The sequence below is a fragment of the Lycium barbarum genome, chromosome 7 (genome assembly GCF_019175385.1).
Source record: "Lycium barbarum isolate Lr01 chromosome 7, ASM1917538v2, whole genome shotgun sequence".
In the NCBI taxonomy this organism is placed as follows: domain Eukaryota; kingdom Viridiplantae; phylum Streptophyta; class Magnoliopsida; order Solanales; family Solanaceae; genus Lycium; species Lycium barbarum.
The window spans coordinates 6,779,865-6,794,767 of record NC_083343.1 but is presented as its reverse complement, the minus strand read 5'-3'; the positions used below and the strand labels follow the sequence as shown (position 1 = coordinate 6,794,767).

Genomic DNA, 14,903 nt, shown 5'->3' with positions numbered 1-14,903 from the left:
CTATCTTAAAATTTAAACTATCATCTCAAATTGTATAATTCTTTGTTTTTTTTTTATGAATGAAAGAATGAAGCAATCAATTGATGTATCTCGTTAGAAAAATTTAGTCCACAATTGTATGTGAATAAATGTGAAAAGCAAAGCTGTACATTGCTGAAAATTGCACAAGACTTTGATCTCCATTTCCAGAAAAAAGAAAACAATTCATTGGCCTCAATGCAAACTCAATGGTCCCCAGTATATGCAACTTGGAAGAACCACCAAATGCAAATTTGGTAGTTTGCGTTCTTTTTTCTTCTGAAAATGTAATGAAACTCAGGAGTCAGTTGAGTTATGACGGAGTGATTAGTACTTCGTCATCCACTCTTCCTTAGTCAGAAATATCAGGTTCAAATTTTGGGTATGAGGTTGTCTTTGTTAGGGAGTGTTTTACCCCCCCCCCCCCTCCCCCCCCTCCCCCCAACCACCAATATGTAACTTTCTGGTGCGAAATTGGACTTTGTCATACCATTGGTTACCAAATACCAGGAGGAAAACAAAACAAAAAATAAAAAAAATTGGGTATGTTTGTACAATTAGAGGCGTAATCAGTCAAACTTTATCAGTTTTAAATTCAAGGATAGTTATATCAAGTGTTTGTATGAGTTTTGAATTTGATTGTTATGTATAGATATTTAGTGGATTTCTAAATATAATACAATACTAGATTTGGACTAAAACTCCGATTCGTCCAAACCCATAAGTAACTTTCTACCTCCGCCCCTACATAAACTGTGGTGTTTTAGCCATATCCATTGCTTATGTTTTTTGTTAGTTTGTTCGAAGTACAGAATCAATCTAAATTAGAACGTGTGATGTGAATCATTGCGAATTTCAAGAGAATGAGTTCACATTTAATATTTTTTTGAAAAAAAGACGCAAAAGTGCATTTAGTAGGGTTCAATCTCACAGCCTTAAGGGATTATACCCAACAGTTAACCGATGCTCCACTCGATCTAGTTTAACCATGTGTTACTTCAGTTAATATTAGATATATTTTAAGGATTTATATACATAATATACCGATTTTAGTCGGGTGACCATGTGTTCACGTGACTCATTTTTAATGGGTAGATTCGCCCCTAATTGCGACTAGCACACAATTACTTTGTATCTCTCAATTTACCAAATATTAAACATGGAGACCAACCCCATTAAGCAGTAAATTACATTCTTCATTAGCTAAAACAACTTGTTGATTTTTATTTTGATAATATTTGAAAAATGATATAATGACGTGCACTATAGCTGTCTATGATTTTAATTTTTTTTTTTCCAGAATTATACAAATGTCGTCGTTGACTTTAGTCAACGAGTCCCTGTTGACTTACCGTAGCATCCGTTGCGCAGTGCGTGAGATTTAATATAAAAAATCAATTTAAAAGTTTGACTAAACTGGCCACCAATGAAAGAAAAAAGAAAAAAAAAAGGAACAATGTCAAATGGATTTAATTAAAAGTTCTGTCTGGAATTTTGGACAGGACAAGATCATTGACGTGAGGAATAAGTCGTCGGACATCTGATAAAAAAATAAAAGAAAAAAGAAACAAAAAAGAGAGTAATAAGTCAAACATATTGTTCATGCATTTACATTTGTCTTGTAAAACTTTGCACCTAATTATTGAGGAACCATGCAAGGACTCTAGTTTTCCAAGTCATGATATAAATTTTTATCACCACCAATCTCCATTGGAATTCAAAGGGAAATAGCTTAGAGCATGTGAGAAAATAATACCCAAGTATAATCTTCATGAGTTTAACTTTTATATACTAATAACGTTAAAAGAAAAATCCACAAAAAATATCAACATATTAGATTTGAATTCATGATTTTTGAAGTACAGTGAGATTAATGCTAAGAACCTTAAAGGTCGAAGCTATCAAATTTGTATTATGGATCCATCTCTATTGTTGTTTTCTGTGCAACAACAATAATGTAACAGATCGTCAAGAATATAATTCTGAGATTCAAACGAATATACAAAAATACCACTCCTACAATTTGAACATGTCCTTCTCTTAGCCGGGGGGGGGGGGGGGGGGGTGTTGGGTTCAAAAGTGTATAAATAAACGAAAAGGTTTTATTTACCCTACTTGCGGGGTGTAACTTTCCAACCTTCATGCTCTGTCATTGTGCAATAATCCATAATTAAGTGGAACTACTTACTTGAAAAATAAAGCTTACACCGAGATAGTACTATTCATATTGTCAACGACTCAAATATCTTTTTTGTTTTTCATTGGTTGTCTGGTATTCGTTTTGAAACTCCAACTAATATTTATTCCTGATCTGTAAGGCTCATTAAAGGAGTAAATGCTTGCTACCAGTTTTTTTTTTCATTGCCAAGACTTAAACTTGAAACCTCTAGTTAAATGTCACTACAAGAAAGAATACATTTGCCAACAAAAATATTTTTGTTGTCATAGATAGACTATTGATGCAAAAAGTACTTTTGACTACAATTTTTTTTTGCTGCATAAACTTTTCCCAATGACTATTATTGCAACGACGTGCAACAACTTTTTTGTTGCTGCTAAAAGTACTTTTTGCAACAATAGTCAATACTATGACAACAAAATTAAATTGTTTGGCAACAAAAAAAAATTATTTTTTTAAAATTCATCATATATGCCAACAATAAAACTAAGTTGTTGCCAAATACTGAATTTTGCCAACTATATTATTTTTGTCGCCAAAAGAGCTATTGCCATTTCTATGCTTTCTTGTAGTGTGTGGAATAATTCTAGCTATCCAGCACTAAATCTTTGGTGGTCAATGACTCAATGCATATAAGTTAAGCAGTTCCTAGGAGGGTTTTTGTTCCGGAGACTTAACCAATACCTCTGATTAAGGGCGAAAAGATTCTAATCCTTCACCACTAACCCTTGGTGGTTAATGACTCGATGTATATAAGTTGAATGCTTTTCCATTGAGTTAATGTACTTCATTCTTGTACCTCTTCTATGGCATTCAAAAACATTGCCATTCTTCTCTTCTTCCACACAATTCTCCAATCTCAACTACTCAACTCCATAGCAGCAGATCAAACATGGATAAAAGCTGGTTATTGGCAAAATGACATAACTAATTCTGCCAATATACAAAGCATCAATTCAACTCTTTACACTCACCTCATCTATGGCTTTGCTGAAATTAGTTTCAATGCATCAACCGATCAGATGATTGTCACAATATCAGACGATGAGCCATTTAAAAACTTCAATAGCATTGTCAAGAGGAAAAATCCATCCATCAAAACAATTTTATCAATTGGTGGAAAAGACCAATCTTCTTATGCATCTGATATGTACCTATTAATGTCCAGCACATACTTCCCTGGAAGAAAATACTTCATTGAATCATCCATCAAAATTGCGCGATTTTATGGTTTCGATGGACTTGATTTCTGCTGGCTTTGGCCTAGTTCGTCGCAAGACATGTCGAATTTGGCTACCCTTTTGGATGATTGGAGAGTTGCTATCGATTCAGAGTCCAAGAAATCGAAAAAAACTCGACTTTTTTTAACCATGGCAGGTCAATACACACCATGGATTCAAGATTTGACTTTTCCAATTGAGTCAATGAGGAAAAACTTGGATTGGGTACATGTTATGGCATTTAATTACTATGATCCAGTGTCAACAAACAACACATCCCCTGTTGCAGCATTGTATGATTCTACTAGTGATTTGAACACTGATTATGGGATTAATGCTTGGATTAAATCTGGTTTTCCTAGTCAAAAGCTTGTTTTAGGATTACCATTTTTTGGCTATGTGTGGACATTGGTTAGTCCTAAGGATAATAAAATTGGCGCGATCGGAACAGGGTCGGGACCGAAAGATTATTTGTATGCTACTGAAGCTGAAAAAGAGCCGTTCACAAGTACTGATGGTACGTTGAACTTCAATAATATCAAGAGAGGCATGATAAAATATCGCGCTAATAATTCGTCGTATAATTCAACTTATGTGATGAATTATGTCTCTATCGGGACAAGTTGGGTTGGTTTTGATGATGTTGAGGCAGTGAAAACCAAAGTTGCTTATGCAAAAGAGAGGAATTTGAAGGGCTATATGGCATGGCAAGTCTCATATGACTGGAATTCAGTTCTTTCTCAGGCTGCATCAGGAGGTAACTAATTACATGTTTTTTTTGCCTACGTATTCTGTATTCGATATTGTCAAGATTTTCACGTTGATCGTGGATGAGTGATTTGATCTCTTTATACAATCTTGAGTAATTCTTACCTCATGAGTGAGTTTTTGGGGTTGAGTTAAGTTCAATGTCCATTTTTTATTATGGTGTCCGAGCCAGATCCATCTTAATTTTTTATTACCGATGTTGGACCACCATATTATGTCATCCGCATTCCAGTTGGTGAGCCTGAGCGTACAGGGTGTCAAAATCCCACATCGGTTGTCAATGAGTGATTTTTTCTTTTTATATGGTTCTTGGAAAATCCATTACTTCATGAGCTAACTTTTAAAGTTGAGTTAGATTCAATGTCCGCTTCTTATCATAGTATCAGAACCAGACTGATCCCCATTCCTGGTTACTCAATATTGGGCCCCTATATGATATTGCTCGCGCTTCAGTTGGCAGGCCTGGGCATGCGGGTTTGTTGGAGTCCCCACATCGATTGTGGATGGGTGATCTAAGTCTCTTATATGCTTTTGGACAATTGTCACCTTAAGAACTAGCTTGACTCAATGTCCATTTCATATCAGAAATTCACTAATCTGACTAATCCGGATTGATATCGGCTTATAAGGGAGTAAAGCTCTTCCTACAAAAAAGTTCTGCATTCCCAGGGCTCAAAGAATTGCATTACACATTTGTTATTCAATTCTTTCTTTCTTTATCTATCTATCAGAATGTCTCAAAATTTTGTTTTCATTGTTAGAAGTTGAAGATATACAAGGTGGAGTAGAAGGGGCAATTGATCAATCAGGGAAGCTATTCAAGAAGAAAAAACTCAATCGACTAATTCTCATTTTGATTCCAGTGGCATCTGTATTGATTTTGTTGTTGGTTGTCTTTACACTATGTTGTCTACGAAGGAGAAAAGTACTTAAATTTCAAGGTAATTTTTTAATTTGTTATTCTTTTGTTCCTCTTTCCTTATTAGTTTGTTTAAAAAGAAATACACATTTTTCTATGAGGAAAAAAATTATTTATAAGCTTCTCATAATATATACTTAAGGAGATGCTCGTATAGTCACTCAAATGTATGACATATTTGAGATTACAAATTTGAAGTCATTATTTCTTCTCCAGACCGTTGCACAAAATTGAAATGAATGGAATATTTTAAAAGTTTTATTTTAATGGAACTTGGTTTTATTGTATTACTCTAGTTTGCAAATAATTATAATTATTGAAAGCTCTTTACTCACGCAACTTTAGAAAATGTAGCACTTGAACAAGTTGTTTTTTGGTTACAAGCATTCTTTTTGGCCGTATAATTGTCTTCTTCATATTGGGGGTGCAAAATTAAGGGGTCTATTTCCTTTTCTTTCTTGTGAGATTACACTGAGAATGTTGTTATTGTTGTTGTATATCGATATTTGACTGAATATTAATTGGAGACAGAGAGAGCGCCAAGGAACAAAATTGGAAGCAATAATGAAGATAAAGGTGATGAAGAAACCAGGACTTTGCATATATTCACTTTTGATGAGATGAAGGAAGCTACAAATAATTTTTCAGTTGAAAATGAGCTTGGACGAGGTGGATATGGACCTGTTTACAAGGTACATAATATTTTGTTTTATTTTAGAAATTTGAAAAGCTTCAACTATTTTTTTTTCCACCAAAGAAATAAATCAATAGCATGTTTGGCTAGGCTTCGGAGAAGCCAAAAGTGTTATTTTCTTGAAAAAATACTTATTTTAGAAAGTTAATGCATTTGACCAAACTTTTAGAAAGAAATAGTAAATAGTTTTGAGTAATAGCAGAAGTTGTTTTTAAAGTTAAAAAAAGGTAATTTTTCTCCCGAAGCGCTTTTGAACATTGGCCAAGCACAAGGTACTGCTCTAATATTTGCAAATGTGCTTTTCGAAATGATTAGTCGAACGCAAACTGTTACTTTCAGAATAAGTAGATTTTGGCTGGAAGCTTGACCAAACAAACTATAAATCTAGGTCAAGTTGAGCCAGTTCACAATTCTCCTTTTTTGGTTTCTCTCGATGTTGGTACTCGCTTTCGGAGGCCTAATTTATCCTTTTCACGCTGTGTAAGATTCATTAAAGGAAAAAATTGCTTCATACATACCATGATCTTTTTTCATTTTCATAGCTCAAACCAAAATCTTTTAATTAACGGCTGAAGAATTCTATCCGTCCCATCACAAAACCTGGGTGACACCAAGTTCATGGTTAGCTCGGGCAACTTGTCACGTTACAGTAGCAGCATTTTGAGCCTTAGTCAACTCTTTCATTGCGCTCTAAAGTCTAAAGTCTCATGAAAGCAACTAATCAAATTGTAATATAGTATTGCTTTTCTAATTCTAATTAAAAAGTCAAGATCTGCTACCTTAATCTCCTGATTGACCGGTACTCTTAGAAAGAGTTAAAGATCATTTTCCTTAAAACTAAAAATTACTAAGCTGATTTTATTGTTTGTGGTAGAGACAGGTTCATGATTTGAAGTTTATGATTAAATAGTAGTAGCAGGGTTCATTGTCAAATATTTGTAGATATTTAGTGGTTTAATAAATACATAAGATTTGAGCAAAAGTTAATAATAAGTTCACGTGAACTCACATATCACTACGTAAAAACTTACTCACATCCGTTGTTTATAAAGATGAATGACACATGTCTTCACAAACACTTTTATCCTTAAAATCATAGTTAATTAATGCACATGCATCCTTACCTTATTTTCTGACTTGACCATGGTAAATTAGTATAATTTGGTGTAAACACCGGAAGTGTACAAGCTTTTAACCCTATTATATTATGGATCCGCACTTGATTTGAAGTTTTGATATATAGATATGCTTATGGTATGTAAAATGCTTCTAAAATCCTAGTTTTTCCCCCCTATAATTGATGGTTCTTAAATTATTTTTTATCAATGTTTACAAAGAAAATTAATCATCATTCATTAATCCAAGTAGGGGAAGTTGAGAAATGGGAAAGAAATAGCGGTGAAAAGGCTATCAGAGACTTCTTCCCAAGGATTTGAAGAGTTTGAAAATGAAGTGATTCTTACAGCAAAATTACAACACATAAATCTTGTAAAAGTAGTGGGATTTTGCATTGAAAGAGAAGAAAAGATGTTGATCTATGAATATATGCCCAACAAAAGCTTGGATTACTACATTTATAGTAAGTCATTCTTTTTCTTTCTTTTTTCCCTATTGAGTTTTTTTTATAGTATATACTGATAGCGTAATAATATTTTTTTACTATTACATCATTTAGAAGACAATATCCGTGTTCCTTTTTAATCTTTTTGATGTAGATATCTACTTTGATATTTACCAGAGATAGACTCCTATCAATGCTACACACCGGTTTTGAGAAATAGCCAGTCTTAGAAAATTTTATTAAGTAAAATTTTCACAAACAACTACCTTTTAGCTCCTTCTAACAACCTATAACTATATGTTCTACATTTACAATTCATAGCTGGAGGACCAATATTTAGCTAGTAGACGCATCGACTTAAATAATATAACGGAAATACACACGCTGAGAAAACTGAAAGTGCTATATTTATGGAAACAAAATCTATTCCAATTTAAATTAAAATCAGTTTTTAATGTTCCCTGATTCACGCAAATATCCTCCCATTCCATATCTGATCTCATATCTCATTCAAACAGCTAACAAATTAAAAAAAAAATTGAATTCAAAAAGTACATTCATATTTTTAACCAAAAAAAAAAAAAAGGTTCAAAAACTAGTTCATCAAAAAACTTTGAAAAATAACAATATCAAACTAGTGAACAGAGCTCGTTTTAAACGACGAATATATATTTGAATTCATCTATTGAAATATCGAATTAAAGTTGAGTTCATAATTGAGGTAACAACGTTTTCACTGCAACTTTTTTATTTTTTTGATTTTTCTGAAATTTTGAAAAATATAGTCAAAATATATGAAAAATATATCTGAAATATAGTCAACAGAAACCAGAATAAGTAATATTGAACATAATAATCAAAATACAATTAAAATATAGTCATAATTGAGGTAACAACGTTTTCACTGCAACCTTTTGATTTTTTTGATTTTTTTGAAAATTTTCTAAATATAGTCAAAATATATGAAAAATATATCTGAAATATAGTCAACAGAAACCAGAATAAGTAATATTGAACATAATAATCAAAATACAATTAAAATATAGCCAAAATATCTATGAAAAACAACTATTAAAATATCAATCCAAAACATTAGGAATTGAAAATTCAGGAAGTAACGAAAAAAAAAACAACGAAAATATAGGTTAAATACACGGTGAAACGTAAAAATCAGTATAGAATCTTACCTTTTTTGGGAATTAGATTTGAATTATGAGTGAAATTAATGAGTAGTTAATTAGAGATAAACAAGGAAGTTGAACTATTATAAAACTGATTTGAAATTGGAGGAAATTAAGGGATATTGGGCATAATGGTGTTTATTTAGGGGGATAGGAGAGAGGGACCTTTTTTTTTTGCTTAAATTTAGGGGTGTGGGAAGTTACCAGATGAGTGGTAAAAAAGTGATAGCTATAAGAAGTAAATATGTTATATTTTAGCTACTAAATATAATTATTGTAAAGTTTAGTTATGTTCCATAAATAGGTAATAATGTAAGCTATGCCAAGTAAATTTTACTTTTATTAAAAAGTCGCCACTTTTTATCTGAAAACTCCAGACACTATTATGAATTTCGATCTTAAACAAGTGAAAAATTTCAAGATACTGTTATGATTTTGAAATCCATCATAAATTTCGAATTAAAAAGCGTGAAACTCTATAATAATGCCTTGGATTTGTCCAGGATCTAATGATGGAGTTTCATTTTTTTTTTTTTTAAGTTAGAAATCCATGACAGTTTTCAAAAATTGTCTATTTTCAATGACATTTGAACATGTTACTATTACAAGTCGAGAAAATGATTTTTTTTAATGTTACTCTGAAAAAAGTATGCTTACGCATCCTGCTTTCTATCGGAGGTTTAATTACATATAAATATCTTTTGGATGAAAAATAATGCAAGTACCCTTTCTTTTATGCTAGTAAAATTTTATAAATAGTATAAATATTCACTAGGTTGTCATTGAATATAAAATATTGTATATATGGATGATATATATTAATAATTATATCCATATATTTTTCATCAACTTGATTTCCGCCACCCCCACCCCCACCCCCACCATATAGATCAAGTCAGAAGATTACTTTTGAACTGGGAAAAGCGAGTGCAAATAATTGAAGGCATTATTCAAGGGATGCTGTATCTCCAAGAATACTCAAGATTAACAATTATTCATAAAGATTTGAAAGCCAGCAATATTTTATTGGACTTATACATGAAACCAAAGATCTCTGACTTTGGTATGGCAAGAATATTTAAGAAGGATGCAGTTGAAGCAAATACAAACCGAATCGTTGGAACACTCTAAGTATTATAAATGTCACATTTATCTTCTCGAGAGTTAATTTGACTAATCTTCAGAACTAAATTGAATTAAACTAATTCAATATTTTAAAATTAAAATTCAGATGTTCAGAACCTATACGAAAAATACTATAAGTTGCAATTCTTCTCATATTAATATGATGAAAAAATACATCTTAAAATGTTGGTCAAAGTCCATGCAGTTTGACTCTCGAAAAACGAAACATGACAAGTAAAAGTGAATAAATGAAGTATATATTTAGGCTTTAGAGTTTGACTTATACACACTAATAGCTGATAGTCTAAAGAAAATTTACATTAATATCATATCGTCTTTACATGTTGTAGCATGTAATCTACCTTATTTTTAAGATTACAAATTTCTTTTTTTTATGAAAGGTTATATATATATAAATATAACGATGATATCAAAAAAATTACTATCAAGTCATCTTTACATATTGTATCTGCTTTATTTCAGAATTACGATTTTTACTTTCTATGAAAAGATATCTGTAAATATCTTTTAATTACCTGATACATTAAAAACAATTACATTATCGGTGTGTATAAATTACACTCCTCTATTTATAGGCATTTCTCTTAAGAATTTAAGCTTATGATTAATTATATTTTTAATTAACATATTCATTTAATTTGCAATGAGTTGCAGGGGTTATATTCCACCTGAATATGCAAAACAAGGCATCTATTCAACAAAATCTGACGTTTTTAGTTTTGGAGTACTACTTCTTCAAATCATAAGTGGAATGAAGAATACATGTCTGCATGGTCCAGATGAAAGCTTAAACCTTCTTGAATATGTGAGTTGTGATTTCATACACGTTTACAAGTATATTATTAGTATAGTAATTCCCCCGTCCCAATTTAAGTGTCTTAGTTTGATTAAGTACGGAGTTTAAGAAATAAGGAGAGATTTTTGAATCTAGTGGTCCTAAATTATAGATGTGTATAATGTACTAAACATGTCCTTTTAATCTTGTGGTTATAAACTTGTCATGTAGGATATTATGTTGAATTATCAACTTATTAATTATAGAAAAAGACACTCTTTTGGGGACAAATAAAAACGGAAAATAAGATACTTAAATTGGGACGGAGGGAGTACAATTTATTACTCCCTCCGTCAGTTTTAATTTGGTTGGACATGCAGTTTAAGAATGATAGGAAGACTTTTGAAAGTTTATGGTTTAAAATAAGTCATAAATACTCGTGACTCTAAATCATCTCATTAAAGGTAAATAGGACGTATGAAGTTAAATTGTTACTAAATATAAAAAGGCGACGTTCTTTATGCTATTGCCTAAAAGGAAAAAAGTGTCACATATATTGGGATAATGGGAGTAGAATTTAACTAATATTGCAAGAAAATTTACGTTATTAGCTTTAATTTATTGCAGCAGATTGCCTCCCTAAAATGTGAGATTATAATTATAATCTATAAAATAAGATAGGTTACCTGTCACAACAGGTTAAAATGACCGTGTAAACATTTCTAATATCGACAATGTATATTATAACTTAACCTCTTTAAGTAAGAGTTTCACTTTTTTATGCTGACAATGCAAAGAACCTTACACTATATATCAGATCATTTAAAAGAGAACTAACAAGTAACTGCTCCTATTAGTTAAGTAGGTTTTAATAATTAACCTGGGAAGTAAGACAAATAGCTTACTACAACAGATAAAAATACATTGATAAATACTTTCACACTGTAGTGTATATCAACTAATGATATGAAGATGCATGGACTTTGTTTAACTCATTTAGTTTTTTTCCTTTTGCGATTGAATAAAATATGCAGGCATTTGAGATGTGGAGAGATGGTAAAGGCATGGAGTTTATGGATGTATCACTAGATGATACAACATCATCTTGTAAACTATTGAAATGCATGCAAATTGCATTATTATGTGTCCAAGAAAATCCATTGGACAGGCCTACAATGTTGGAAGTTTCTTCAATGTTAAAGAACATTGAAAATTTAGTAATGAATTCCCCTAAGAGGCCTGCATTTTCTACAAAGGAAGATGAAGATCAAGTTGTCAATATTATTCCAAATGGATCGTCACAAGAAATAGACATTGACAATGCAACAATTACTCAATTGGTCGCACGATGATGCTACTCCTTGCAATGGATTTAATTTTTTACTAAGATAGTGTAGAAAATTGTTTATACTATCAGTGTATTTTAACTTGTTTAGCAGGAACTTGCTTTATTCTTTGAGTTACTAATTGAATACTTTTTACGAATATTCAGTTTGCAGTTTTTTTTAAGCTGATTGTGGAAAAGCTCTTTTACATCGTTAGTAGAAAGAGTTAAATTCTATTACAATTTCTTTCTCAATTTTTCGAGAAGAAATGATCTCCTATGCCCATTTACAATTTGAATGGAAGAACATGATACTATAAAGATTTCGTGTATTTTATTTACAGATTTTTTGTGTTATTTTTTTACTGATCTCTTGGGAACTACTTGATATAAAAATTTATTCTTTTTATAAGATAGAAAATGAAAAGACACACGAAACTTTCATCACCAGTATTCATTGAATGATAATTTAGTACTCCACTTTATATAAATATATACCTTAATAAAAAATTTAATATTATATTGTACTCTCTCTGTTTCAATTTATATGAACCTTTTCAGAGTACGAGGGTCAAACTTTATAACTTTGACCGTGAATTTTGACATAGATTTGTCAAGTTTGTAGAAGTAAAATTTATATAGTTAGAGACCACATAAAAAATACTATAAGTCTGTCATGATCATTTATAATTCAAATAATTTAAAAAATATGTAAGAAAAATGTGATCAAAGAAACACCGCGTAGGCTTCCCAAATAATAAAAGGTTCACATAAATTGAAACAGAGGGGGTGTTTTTTTTAAATTTCTTAAAATCTATTTCAAGTCAAATAGCTTAACCAAACCATGTAGCGAAATGTATAGCGGAAGGGAGTAGACTTTAATGCAGCTGAGGTTTATATTAACTCTTCAACAATTAGGATAGCAGTGCAGCTAATTAAAGCGTTAGAATTGACTTTGGATTAGCCAGCTTGTTATAATAGTACTGCAAAAACATGATTAGATGATGGGAATATTTTTCCTTGTATTGAATACTCGATATAATTAGTCAGCTGGGTCATTAGAATGTGAAGTATGTGAGCTCACTCAATTAGATTTGACTAATTAATTAATGCAATCACATGGATAGGAACGCACAAGTATTTGCTTAAATGAATCTGTACTTTTTCTTTTGGGTCCAAAAAGTCATATACCTCCCTCTCTTTCAATTTATATGAATCCATTTGATTGGGCACGACATTTAAAAAAGAGAGAAAACTTTTGAAATTTGTGGTTCAAAATAAGCTTTGAAAATTTGTGTGGCCGTAAATCATTCATAGAGTGAATTTGTTTCCAAATTAGGAAATAGGTCATTCATTTTGGCACGGATTAAAAAAAAAATAGATTCAAACAAATTGAAACAGAGTGAATATTAATTTAAACTGCGTCATTACAAAATGTGCAGTGCTACTAGAGTTGTACTATTAGCAATCAACTAATCCTTCCAGATTTGTTGCTTAATAACGATCACAGAATTATTAAAAGGGAAAATAACACTGTATGACAATTAGGACAAAATAATTACCTGTTTTAGCCGAGTTAACCGCAAAGTTGTTGCTCTTCGTCTCTCCCTCTCCGCCTGTTATCTCCTTCAATCGCCGCCAATGGATTGATGCAGATACTGTTTGTGAGCTTTGCGGCTGTAGCATTCATCACGTGCTATGTCTTGGGCTCATTTCTAACTCGGAGGAGAGGAACGAGGAGAAAATTGGATTGAAAGAATCGAGTGGGGAGGGGGTGACAGTGGGGGTGACAAAAATTGTATAATTTTGTATAACAGTGTAAAAATGTGTATAAACATTTCTTATTATACATGTTTATACAAGGTTGATACATTGTCTCCGGTAAGTGTATAAAGTTGTATAACATTGTATATACACATTTATACTAGATTGTTACATTGTCTACTCTAAGTGTATAAAGTTGTATATTATTGTATACCCTGAAAAAGTGACTATGCGGGTGTAATTTAAAAATATAGTTACGCAAATATAATTTTGTATGCTGAATTGTATGTTATTAAAATAGGTGAATAAAGCCATTGCTTAAATGTCATTAAGCTATACGAATTTTAGTGGCTATAATTCAGTTATAGGACCAAGGCCGGTAATTTTGGACCTTTTGTTTAGCATATAAAGGAATATAAATGAATTTTACGGTCGGGTATTTAGTCGAACATGAGGTTTTTGATTAAAATAGGCTAATGTTTTCTATTTTTGACTTAAAAGATTTGGTGCCACATCATTAAAAAGATGTAAAATATATTATTTTTCGACTTGAGTAATTTTTTAGATGAAATAATTAAAGAGAAGTAACTTTTCTGATTAAATAAAAGAAATAATTTTATTCACGTATATCTAATAGTTTCCGTGACCGATTAAGCAATAGACAAAGGGGAGACAAATGAGATCTCATACAAGAAATAATTTGGGGTGGTCTTTAATTTTTTGCCTTCAAATCGGTGGTCTTTAAGTTTTGCCCTTCGCCTAATACCCCGAGATTATGGGTTCAAATTCTAGCTCAATTTAAAAAAAAAAAAAAACCGCAAAGCAAATGTTTGGATTCGCAAGGCAGAGTTTTGAAGGCAAATATCTGCCCATGCAAATTCTGCCTTGCGAATCTGAACTTTACCTTGCAATTTTTCTTTTAAAATTTTTGACTGAGCGGGGGTTCGAACCCGAAACCAAGGGATTTTTAGCGAAGGGCAAAAGTTAAAGACCACCAATTTGAGGGGTATAAATTAAAGACCACCCCCAGCGAAGGGCAATCCTGTAAATTGCCCCAATCATTTTTTTTTTGCGCGGATTGCCATCAAAGGCGCTGGTTTTTAATTTTTGTCCCTTAAATTGCTGGTCTTTAATTTTTTTTTCCTTCGCTTAAAAAAGTGCTCGAAAATATCCCTAGGTTATAGGTTCGAACCCCCGTCAAGTAAAATAAAAAATTAAAAAAATCGCAAGGGAAGGCTTCGCGAAAAATTTGTCTTAGGCAAATACTGCCTTAATTTTCCTTGGGAAATTTCGCAAGGCATAATTTTTTTAATTTTTTTTAACTCTACTGGGATTCTATAGAAGTTAGACCTTA

The 14,903-nt window shown here is 31.7% G+C and overlaps 1 pseudogene; it reads left to right on the top strand.

Annotated features, from left to right (window-relative positions):
* Positions 1 to 3,003: 3,003 nt before the first annotated feature.
* Positions 3,004 to 11,935, top strand: LOC132601215 (L-type lectin-domain containing receptor kinase IV.4-like; annotated as a pseudogene).
* Positions 11,936 to 14,903: the final 2,968 nt, after the last annotated feature.